Here is a 12,868-nt window from a genome sequence, read left to right on the forward strand (position 1 = left end):
TTTTGGGAATTACATAATTATTATTGAAACAACAATAAGATAAAAAACCTTTATCTTTTACTTTTATTGAATATAATTTTTTCTAGTACGTTAGCTGAAAAGGAAAAATTAATATACACATGAATTCCATATATCAAAACTAATCAAAAGATTTTTCTTACTTCTATCAATTTATGATTCATATTTGTTAGCGATAAAATTATTTCATAGGAATAAATTGTGCTTTTTGTGTTTTAAAAATATTTATAGTATTTTACATGTGTAAATGCGCACTTAAATTTATTATAACTGATTATAAAACAAAGTCATAATCACTCTTAATGTATCGTATTGCGTATTTCGTTTATCTTCAAAATAGTTTTAAAAAAATAGTCAAAGATTAACAGACTAAAATTAAGATGGTCATAACTTTAAAGTACAATATTTCTGAAAATATATGATTTAGATGTAATATGCAAATAAAATTAATTCCTAAGGTGCAAAATATACAAGATTCAAAAACTCGGAATTTGCAAAATAACTACATTATATTTTGCATGTATTTTTAGTAATTAAAAATTTTTGCTTAGTATTTTGAACCCATAGTAGATTTAAATAGAAAAATATACAGAATTAGCTTCAATAAACAATTCCAGTTGGAATTTTAATAGACCAGAAATGTAATGAGAATCTCAAAATAATTTATTCATGCCGTTTTTATTTGAAAAAATCGTATTTTTACACTTACTCTGTAATCTAGCCAGAATTATTTTATTTGCAACATAAATATAATAATATATGAATAATTAAAATATAAATTTTAACGATATTTTTTTCATACAAAAGTGCCAAAATAAATTTCTATTTTATGTTCTAGTCTGGCATATATATAATTTATCGAATATAAAATGTATAAAACATTTTAAAGTTGTATTATTGCACATGACAAAAAGTTCGCGAAAAAAAAAAAAAAAAAAAAAACAACAGTACTTTTAATTACAATCATACCTAACAGGCTCTAGGCTCCCTAGAGATCGGTGGAAAGCGGAAAAAACCACCACCTGCACGATCTTTCTCATTAAAAGTACTCGGGTGTTACACTCCCATCATACCTTGCGGCTTCGATTACTGAGGGTTCACCTAGCAGATACTAGGTGAGAGTGGGCCCCCGACGTTCTGCAACAAGTGCATTTCGGTGGGGTATTGTTAGAGAGAGATACTTGATTGTATCAAGTACCTCCTCAGGAAGCTTCATGTGGGAAGCTACCGACTCCCCCTCAAGGAGTATTTCAATTACATTTCTTTTAAACCCTTCTGAACAACCTTGCTCAAAAGGGTATTTCATTATTTGATGCTTTTTCCTTGCATCTTCAAAACATTGGCACTGACACAAAAAATGCCAAATGTCTTCTTTCACTAGCTTGTTGCAGCAGACACATCTATTATATAGTTCTGGTGGCAGTGCTTGTGTAATTACTAATTCGTTCGTAAACTTGAACGTTCCTGTCCTTAGCTTAAACAGTGCATTTACAGCTATTGGATCTAGTGCAAATATTATTTCGCTTGTTCGTAGCTTTTTACCGCTTGTAATGTTGTACAAGTCGGCATTTCTACCGGCTATGGATGTGTCTTGTCGGGATATCTCCCTCATCCTTTCTATCTTAACTTGGTCTAGAATTAAGTCACTGGTCATATTTGTGTCAATATGCCTGGATCTTAGCCATCGTTTTGTTTCTTTTGTCCAGGTTGATTTTCTAGACTTGAAGTTATTGGCTGAATCAATCAGTTCTGCCATTTTTCCTCTTGATGTTTTCCATTTCAGGAAACCTCTTGCTCTTGCCACTGCACTTGTCACATACAGTGGTAAGATATCCATTTCTTCATAGACTCGCAGTCTGCTAAAGTTTGATTTTTTTACGATACACTTGAGGGCATTGTCAAGTACTCGTTTCATTGGTCGGGTTCTTTCTAGACTCATCCCAAATATTTCTGTACCAAATGTTAGTCTTGGTATAAGCACATTTTTAATAAGCATGCTTTTATACGCTAACGGTACTCTGATGTTGGATAGAGTGCTCCGGATAGTTTCCAGAGTCCCTTTTCCTTTATTAACTCGGAAGCTTGCCATCTCTTGCAAGTCGAGTTTATTGTTGATTTCAATTCCTAGATAGACATATTTGTCTACTGTAGGAATGATTTCATTCGCATATTTAATTGGTTCCATCATTGGCCAATTTTCATCGGAGTTTATTTCCATTGTTCCACATTTACTTGGATTTAATTCCATGTGGTTTTCACTGCACCAGAGTTTTATCTGTTGCAATTTTTTTGTTAGTTCGTCTCTTGTCGAGGCAACTATTACTGTGTCATCGGCGAACATAAGCCCGCTTAGACCACCTTGTATACCTTCTACAGGTATTTTTTCTTGTTCCTCTAATATACTGTTGTAGTATATATTGAAGATTAGAGGAGATGTGGGGCACCCTTGCCTCACACCTCTCTCGTACTTGTGGCCAGAACTGGTTTTATTTCCAATCTTAACCTTAATTTCCGTGTTTTGATACATCCTTTCTATGAATGCTACAAACTTTGGACCGAGTCCGGCTTTCTTAAGTCGGTTAAAAAGTCGTTGGTGTGGAACCATATCATATGCTTTCTTGAGATCTAGGAAGCACAAATAGGTTTTATCACCCCTAATCCTTCGTCTTGTGCATGTTTCTATTAGACATGCTGCCTGGCTTACACATTCTTCATGTGTAATAAAACCAGTTTGTTCTTGTCTGACTAGGCTATAGTCTTGACAGACTATTTGTAGCCTAGCAGCTAGAACTTTTGTTATTATTTTAAGGAAAGTATTTATCAATGCAATGCCTCTATAATTGTTGGGTTCAAATTTGTCCCCTTTCTTGTGTATAGGAATGACTATACAGTCATTCCATATTTTTGGGAATTCTTCGGAGTTAAAAATCCCATTTAGCAATATTACTATTGCTTTTGCTAAGTTGCTGGTTGGCATCTCCTCGTTGGATACCAGCTTATATACCTCTCCAGGTATTCCATCGGGTCCAGCAGACTTGTTATTTCTCATGTGCAATAACACTTGCCGGATTTCAACCCATTCGATATTTCTATCGGTGATGTTTGTAAACTTTCCAAGTTTACTTGTATCTTTCACTTGATTTGAATCACCTATGGTTTTACACAGGTTTCCAAAGTGATTTCCCCATATTTCTACGGATTTTTCATGGTCATTTTCTACAACCTTCGAGACTGGATCATATACAGCTCCGTCTATTTTGCCCCTGTTTTGAAGTTTCGAGTGAGTTTTCACCCACTCCCAGGCCTTCTTTGGGTCTTTATTTTTTAGATATAGCATACCTTTTTTGATATATCTAAGGTATGCTTTTCTTTTTGACATGTTTATAACTTGTCTTAGTTTTTTCCTTGCAGCTTCTAGTTCTTCTAGAGTAGCCATGGATTTTGAGACACGTCTATCTATGCGTCTTTTTCTGTATATTGCATCTTTAACTACCCTTGGTAGCAGCAATTCTTTTCCTATGAAAGGTTTTGTTTCAATAACTTTTTCATCAATGAGTTTTTGTTTAAGCTCTTTGTGAAAAGTATCAATACTTTCTCCTATTGTGTTTCCACTCAGTGTGAATGGGAACTCAATAATGTTTAATCTTGTTATTTCATCTAAGATTTTTTTCCTATCGGTAACTGTTACCATTATAGGGATGTTTCTCTCGACAATTTCGTCGATCGTTATGATGATTGGAAAGTGGTCGGAGAGTCTCCATTTCCTTAGAACCGTTTGACTTTTGATAATATTTGCAGTGTTTGTCACTGCAAAGTCAATCGGTTTTCTCGTGATTTTCCTCGATTTGGAAATTCTTGTGCCATTTTTTGGACTATAAGGAGCTTCGATTTTGTGCCCTTTTTTCCTTAATTTATGTATTATATGTTCTGGTGTTGCATTCCAATCACCAGCTAATACTATTTTTTCGTTCTTATATTTGGATAAGATTGTTTTGACTTCTAGGTCTGTCGACTTTCGAAGTTCTGTATTGTGGGATCTATATACGCATACTATCACCACTTCTATTGATGGCCCTCTTATTAAGGCTGCTATCATTCCCTGTGATTGGAAAATGATAGATGGCCGTATTGAGATGCCTTCTCTACATCCGAGGAGTAGTCCATGTCCATTGTTATTAATATGGACTTCATGTATGATATAACGAGGTATGTACAGTTTTTTATCCTGTATACCTCGTTTTGTCTCTTGCAGACATATGATGTCTGGTTTTTCTTCACCTAGTAATAGGTTAAGTTCTTCGTTTTTAGACTTTATACCATTAATGTTTAACGTCATAATTTTTATTTTTTCCAGTGGTTCATATTTATGCCCTTCTAGATTTATGTTTCTATTCAGGCTCTGTTTTTTGAGCCTGATATCACATTTTTTTAATAGGTTTTTTTCAACCGTGTTTTTATTATATTCAGCATCTTTTTTGATGCTGATTCGAATATAATTTGACACTGGTTTATTTATCCTTTTTATTTTGAAATCTTTATTTTTGATTTCTTTTAATAATACCGGGTATATATTTCCTGGTTTATTAATTGTATTTGAATTGCAGATGAAGTGATTGGCTTCTCCTTTATTCTCTTTTAAATTGACAGTCTTGGCTTTATCAATATTATTGGTCTCTTTTATTGCATCTATGTCGATGTTTTGAGAGTTATTAAATCTACTATTTTTTTTATAGATAGTATTTATTTTTTCAGTATGGTTATTACTGTTCATAATTTTAACACATTCTACATTATTGATGGTGTTTTGTACATTTTTTTTACAGAGAATATTTTTTGAATTAATATTATTTAAATCTGTAATTACATGTTTTTTATTATTAATATAATTAATATTTTTTATATTTTTAATTTCTTTAATATAATTAATATTGATTATATTTTTAATATTATCTTTTTTAATATTATTTTTAATACTATTTAAATTTTTAGAGAGGTGTTCTGCTTTATTTAGGCTTACTCTTTCTTTTTTACAGAGAATATTTTTTGAATTAATATTATTTAAATCTGTAATTGCATGTTTTTTATTATTAGTATAATTAATATTTTTTATTTCTTTAATATTAATTATATTATTAATTTTATCTTTTTTAATATTATTTTTAATACTATTTAAATTTTTAGAGAGATGTTCTGCTTTATTTAGGCTTTCTCTTTCTTTCAGTAACTCTGTCAATTTAAGCCTGCACTAGGATTATTCCCAGTGCAGTTGCTTTTTTCATTTGTCAAAATGTATTCCTCTTCTAGAGCTCGGGTGTTCCCAGTTTCGAGGTATTCTTTCATCCTCTTCATCCTGTTCCTTGTCTCTTTGTTGGATTTTCGGCTTCCTATTTGGTTGGCCGCCATTGTAAATATCTGTCCGTTATACATGGACAGTTCCTCGGTTTTCAGTGGCAATAATCTTATTGCATCTGTGTATTTTGGTTCCTCAGTAAGTTTTCGTAGTGTTGTTTCTTCAACCAGCACTATAAAGCGCCCACTTTCGAGTTTGAAAATGCTCGAGATATCTGTTTTCGATATCTCAAGCAAGTCCACCAAAATTTTTTTCAACTCATTGAACAAGTCGATTTTTCTGTTTGTCTCTACTAAAGTTAGTATAAACTTTCTTTCTGGCTTGTATGTTCCGTAAAGGAGCATGTAGGCACTCTGTCTAGCTTTATTTAGATTGGCATCAGACCATTGTTTCCATTCTTGATTTTTAACATCTTCTGGATTTTTATGTGTCTTGGGGTTGACACACTTGTTTTGCCGCCTTTTCTGTGGCTTTGGAGCTAGTTGCATGGAGTCTGCCGTATTTTTATCATTCACTACGTTTTTTTCAGCGTCCAATTCACTTTTGCTCATTTTTTGGAAGTCATCATCTATATGAGACTTCCTTTTTTTCGCCATTATAAGAGCGGCTTGTTTGAGGATCTTAAGTTCATCTTCAGTTTCTAAAATTTTCTTGTTTAGTTCCTCCTCATTCATTATAAAGGGGTTTTTTGAGAAAATATTTTTATGACAGAAGAGATCGGTATCCCCGTATCTCTTTTCGTCAGGTATTTTTTGCGCTGCTTTTAATATTGCTAGCGCTTGTAGAGCAGGTTTAGTACTACCTGCTCTTTCGTTTTTCCTGGATTTATTTTTATCGGAATTTTTATTTAAATTTTTCACCACATTTTGTGGGTAATTTTTAGGTTTTTTATTATAGTTATGTGCCTCAATCCATCCATCAGATTTAGGCATTACTAATAATTTTTTATTAACTTTCTTAGTTATATCCACTTTAGGATTTTTTATAGATAATAGTTTTGAGAAATTTATTTTATTTTTATTTTCTCTTTCTAGTTTTTGGCTTTTGAGCATACTTTGAATTGGTTCATTACCAATAGAAATATTATCTCGGTCCATTATTTTTTTTGCAGCTTGAAGGATTAGACGGTTATCCCTGTCTATTATTTTCCTTGCCGCTTTAATAAAATAATTGTCATTCTTACCTTTAGATATCGATGGATTAATTTTATTCTTTGTTTTGCAGTTCTTAGATAAACTTTTTGCTAGACTGTTTTTACATTTTTGGCTTTTAAATGTGAGAGCCTTTACAATTTCGTGAAATAAGACATGCTTAGGATTTTTAGTTTCATCGAAATTATTTTTACCGTAGCTTTGGTTGGTTGCGGATTTTATTTTTTTGCAAGGTTGTGCTTCATCTTGATTGGAGCATCCTCTGCTTTTTTTGACCCTTTCTTCCTTTTTTACGTTAATCTCATTGAGATTTAGGAGGTGTCTATTGGTTGAAATATCCGATTGGGATGATTTCTTATTGGTGTTGTCCCCTTTAATTTGGTTTATCACCATCTGGACATTTTTAGTGGTTTCTGGATTTGATTCCAGATACTTTTCCTTTTCCTCTTTTTTCATTTCATTCTTGCACGAATTTAGTAAATCGTCAAGTAGAGGGAGATTAGAAAGAGTGGATTTTTTAAAATTTGGCCTATGTCCATCAAATCCATCGGGTATGTGAAAGTTTGGGCTCTTTAAGAATTTTAACTTGAATTTATATAAGTTTTGTGGACTTGGATTGCTTTCACAATCTCTAGTATCCGTTTTGACCATGTTGAACATGTTCTTAGAATGGTGAGAGGATGACATTATTTTAGTGTCTTTAAAAGCACTTGTCTTCTCCATCTCTTCGGGTTTTGAGTGCTCACCTTTTAGAGTGAGACTCTTATTTCTTGAAATTGGTTTTTTAAGACCAGTTTCTTTTTGGGTGAGTGCATTAGATGCACTCTTAGGATTTTGAGACTGATTTGGCCGGATACTCGTATCTAGCGAATCTTTACCAGTCTCTTTTGGTTGCTCAGGGTGTCTCTCCTTGTCTGGAGGCCTCTTTCGCGGATGTAGTTCTCGCTTTGTATTTCTTACATAGCCCTTCATGATCAGGTTAATACAAAAAGTTCGCGACATTCCAATCAAAATACATACGTTACACTAAAATTTAAATAATAATGTGACGCAAAAAGATATAAAGTTTTATAATACACAGATATATTTATTTTATTCTTAAAACCTTAAAAATAAAAATTAACAAATTTTATCCGTATATGGGTTGTATTGTCTACAAATCTCCAAATATGTTTCTAAGAGATTTATCACATAAAATATTAATAGAAAATTATTTTAATTCAATGTGGTTTTTAGGCTGACAATACAGATTAAATATATGATTTCAAAATATCACTTTGTAAAAAAAAAATTATTCACCCAAAAACATCCTGGAAAAATATGAAATAAACCTTCAAATTCATAAGCTACTTCTTATAATGATAAAATGGCATTGGCGTCACCAATAAACATGTAAAATTTTATTTGAAATTTGTAAGCTTTGTAGATAAAATGGCTATAGTAAATTTCAGTGGGTAAAATATATTATATAAAAAAGATTGAACCACTGTGAAATGTATAAAATCTAAGAAGAAAAAGCTTCTTTAATTTTTATTGTCCGTAAATGTAACATTTTTTTCCGTGGAAGAAAGTGTTTGTTATAATTTTTGGATATTTGTGCTAATAGAAAACCATATCTTATTTATATAAACGCTTTTTGCTTTTTCGACAGCATATATTCACTTTTTAATAAACGTTTTGTGAAGATGTTTTTTATCCACCCGAATAATTTTTTTTAAAATGCAATTTAACTAGTTTCTGGAAGTATTAGAAGGCTTTAAAATAGGAACTGTTATATAATTATATATATTTTTTTCAGCACAATATAATGAATTCCGCGCTTATCTTTCCAACAAAAAACATTATTTAAGTATAAGCAGAGTATATAAATCTTTTCAAAAAAAATTTAATATTTAGGAAATGAGAATATATAAAATAATCTAACATACAGTGGTAATTGAACTACGATTTATATTTCATAGTGAATTCTATAAAGATAGAAGTTCGACTATATATAACTATACAAAAAATGATCAGTTAAAAGATGAACACTAAATTATTGATATATCAGCGTTGAATATTTGGTAAAAAAATGATCTAAATTAATATGAATCTAAAGTATATTATGTTTCTATTTATATTGTGATATTCGATTCAAAAAATATAAATATAATAAACAACTTAAAGGTACTGCTCACATATCAACGAAGAAATTATAATTTAAAGCCTCAAAAGATTTCTAAAAGGTCTAATATTTATAGTTACTATTTATTTTCCTTAAATTTAGGAAATTTCGTGTTTATTTCGAAATAAAAAAAACTTATGACTGTCTGATGATTATTAAAAAAATAAGAAATTCTACAAGTAAAAATGAATTTTAAAATGAAAATAAAATATATAACAGTAAGTATTCATTTTTTATTATATATTTAAACCATAGGATTGATTTACAAAAAAATAAAGCATTCTGATGAAAACCGAGCATTAATGAATTTCGCATTTGATCAATATAGAAAAAGCTATGAATGTATTAATTTATTGAATAATTTTATTTTTATTGTCATAAATAAGTTAATATATTGGGCTGGAAATAATAATGAGGCATAGAAACCTAAGTTTTTTTATTATTAAAAAGTTGAATACTTTCTGTTTATACAAATTTCTCGATTTGAAGTTTTTCAAGTCTAAAATTCTACTTAATAAATAATAAATAACAAGGAAATTTTGATTTGAAACTATCATGATTGCATTGATATATATACCAGAAAGCATTTTTAAAATTTGTTTTTTTTATTGAATAATTATCCATTAGGCTTAAGCAGAGCCTATAAAAAACTCGACACTTACTAAATTATATTTATTGTCGGAAAGAGTCTTTTGAAGTAATGGATGATTGTTTTATAAATATGCAAACAATGAAAATACAAGCAAAAGTACCAAAATGCACAAGAAATGGTGTAATTCTTAGAATGGAACACCCAAACACCTTCAGATAAGTAATTCTATTATATTTGTTTTGGTTGATCTGTAAAATCGAAACTAGTTGAAATTATGGATTTTATGCGTAACAAATAAAACAATAATACACTTTATTTAATAATAAATGCATAATATATTATAATGCAATTACCCATGAGATTAAATTTAAAATTTCTTAATATTGATTGCAAATAAATCAAAAGCTCTAAGCTAATCTAATATCCTATCTCTTTTTTGCACTGCAAAACTTAAATTAAAATTTATTAAATTTAATTATGAATTCTACTTTATGATATTAATTTTATAAAATTTTTGAATTTCATGTTTAAGCAAAAATCATGTTCTATTAGCCAAAATGATAAAATATATATTTTAAAATTATATCAATTAGATAGATTGTATTTATTGCTTTATTTTCCCTTTAGTTATACAAAAGCGTCCAATGTAATCCTAAGATTTGATTTTTACAGTACGAGTTCTGCAACTATAATAGATACATTATATTTGTGTTCTTTTCAATCTATATGTTCATTCAAGATATTTTAATTTAATTTTTTTCTCGATCCTATTGTTTGTAGTTTGGCATTAGATTCAGCTGGGATTTTTTGCATTGATGCTTTATATTTGTATTGATTATGCTTTAAACATTCAAAATATCACCATGCAATCTTCTTGTCTTACTATGTTCCCTTACTTGTTGTTATCTTATTAATTCATGCTATTATCAAACTTTCATACAGTTTTAAGTCTTTAATTCGTATATATAATATGTAAAACAGAAACTGTTATCTATTATGCGCAACCAGCACACGTAAATTTGAAAAATTTCATGAATATTGTTTACCCTTATCACAACAATATTTTTTCTATAAACACATTTTCATTTTTTTCTAATTCATAGGCATAGTGTGAATTATTAAAAAAATAATATGTATGCAATTAAACAATTAATTAAGATTTCAGATCCTATTGCAATTTTATTTTGTTTATATAAATATCTTAATGAAATTGTTTTCAGAAAACAATTATTTAGTTGATAAACGTTGATATGTTTCACATATCTTAAAAAACTTACACGTAAGCACGATAAAGCTTTATAACATATTTATAAATTTTAAATTGATTATTATCTTGGTGTGCATACATTGAAATACCCATCATTATAGTTACAGTCTCTATTTACATTCCTTCTTGGCCCCATTGGTTGTATATAGTGGCATATATTAAATATAAAAAGTTGGTGATTGGTTTCTAATCTTATATTAATAATTTTTATGGCATTTCAGTGACGTAGTAAACACAATCCTATTTTATAATTTAAGGCTAAATCTAGTATTTGAAAATGCCAGTACATTTTCTGTTAATTATATGCTGGAATTTCTCTTCACCCCATTGCCATAGATATTTTACATGTTAAATTTAGGATATGTGATACGCTTAATTTGCAGCCAAAATATTTTCAACCAGAAATTATCGAAAGCCACATAATATCTTTAATACATATTTCAATATTCATTTTTAAACTCTTTCATAATTGATATGATCAAACCAGTCTTCAAGCAACCTTTTGCAATATAAAATTAAATTCTCTTGATAAAAATGGACAAAATCTTATTCTAATGTTTTCATTTTTATTTTTTATATAATAATTGAAACTAAATTTACTCATTTTATCGATTTATTTTATTTAGTTATTTAATGTTTTAAAAGCATCTGAACTATCATTAATATACAAATGCAAGACAAAAATTATTCCATATGTTATAACATGGGACGGTGTGGTTACACGATATCATAGAAGGTACCTGAAGGAACTAGATGTCACAAACCAGGTTGAGGCATATATTCAAACATTGGGATTGAGAAAAACCCTTGAATTAATAGGTCTCGAAAGAAGGAGGGGTATTGAAGAAGACTGTGGAGAGGAAAAGATAGCCGAAAGTATAAATACACTGTGTGTACAGAGTATCAAGCAAGCTGTGCCTGAGAACAAAAACTAAAATTACGACTATAAATATAGCCCATAAATAAAAATTAATGTTTTAAAAAAACGAAAATACATATTCGGTTTAAATTTTCCTCGATTAAATATTAAAGTCTGATAAAAGCGTAAATAAAATATTTGCATAAATGGTTCTAAATATACTATACCATGATAAAAACCAAAATACAGCTAATTCAATTATCTGATAGCTTTTGTTATGTTTAACAATAAAAACTTGACTATATTAAGATAAACTGATAATATAGAACTCGAAAACATGTAGTATTTTTTTTATTAATAATTTTATTCATTATATCTTTTTTCTGGTTAGAATACATAAAATATTTCAGAGTTAAGGACCTTTGGTTGTGTTTAACAATTTTTATACAGATAGAGAACAACATGATGTTTTATGATGTTATTTAGTAATATATGTATTTTTTTAGTTAGAATTATATTTACATGGAATAACATTTCATTGATCTACATTAAGTTAGATTTAATTTTTTTATAAATTATAATATAAAGACCGAAAAAATCTTGAACTAGATATAATAATATCTTTAAAACTTGACTAAACTTATATTTGTTTTTTCAATATCATCCATATTTTATGCTCGGATATAGAAAATATTTTAAACTAAAGGAAGAATTTTATAGTTTTTCTAGCATTTAATATTTACATTATAATCTTTGTATCAATTTTCATTTAAAAAAATTTATTCTGCAGAACCTATCCTTATTTCAGCCACAATATATTTTTTTGTGTCATAAAACATAATTTGTATCATATTAATATCATTCGTTTTTTTAGATAAATTTTATATTTAGCCATCATTATTTTTTACAATCCAAATTAAAAGCGAATCTTTGTTTTTCTCTGTCTTTAATATGTTATTTCCCTTGAATATTATATATTTACACAATATAAGTTATTAATTTTTGTAAAAATTCGTTTTTTTATATATTATTTGTCTTAACTATTGTTCGAGCTTTGAATTATTCATAGATATAAAATAAAGATTCTTTCGCATTTTTAATGGTCTTTGATATCTAAAAACAATTGATTTTACAATGATATATTAAAAATAATAAAAATTTGTGATAATTACAAAAATATGACAGCATTAATATTGATGTTGATATTTTTCTTGGCAATTTTCTGTTCTTTTATTATAAATTCTTATAGATATCAATAACAATTATAGAAGATAAGTGAGCAGATTCGCTGCCCAGAAACACTTGCCTTATATAATAATGCTTTGTAAGCAAAAAAAAATTCCAAAGGACCGTTTCCACAATAAAGTTTTGTTTTAAGCAGGATCGCATCAAGAATTATTAGCCAATCACTGTGTTTTTAGTCCGAATGTAGTATCGTAAAATATTCCTTTGAAAAATCATTTCATA

This window comes from Rhyacophila brunnea, unplaced genomic scaffold (assembly GCF_057557595.1).
Source record: "Rhyacophila brunnea isolate RB1 unplaced genomic scaffold, BYU_Rbru_1.0 scaffold_93, whole genome shotgun sequence".
NCBI lineage: Eukaryota > Metazoa > Arthropoda > Insecta > Trichoptera > Rhyacophilidae > Rhyacophila > Rhyacophila brunnea.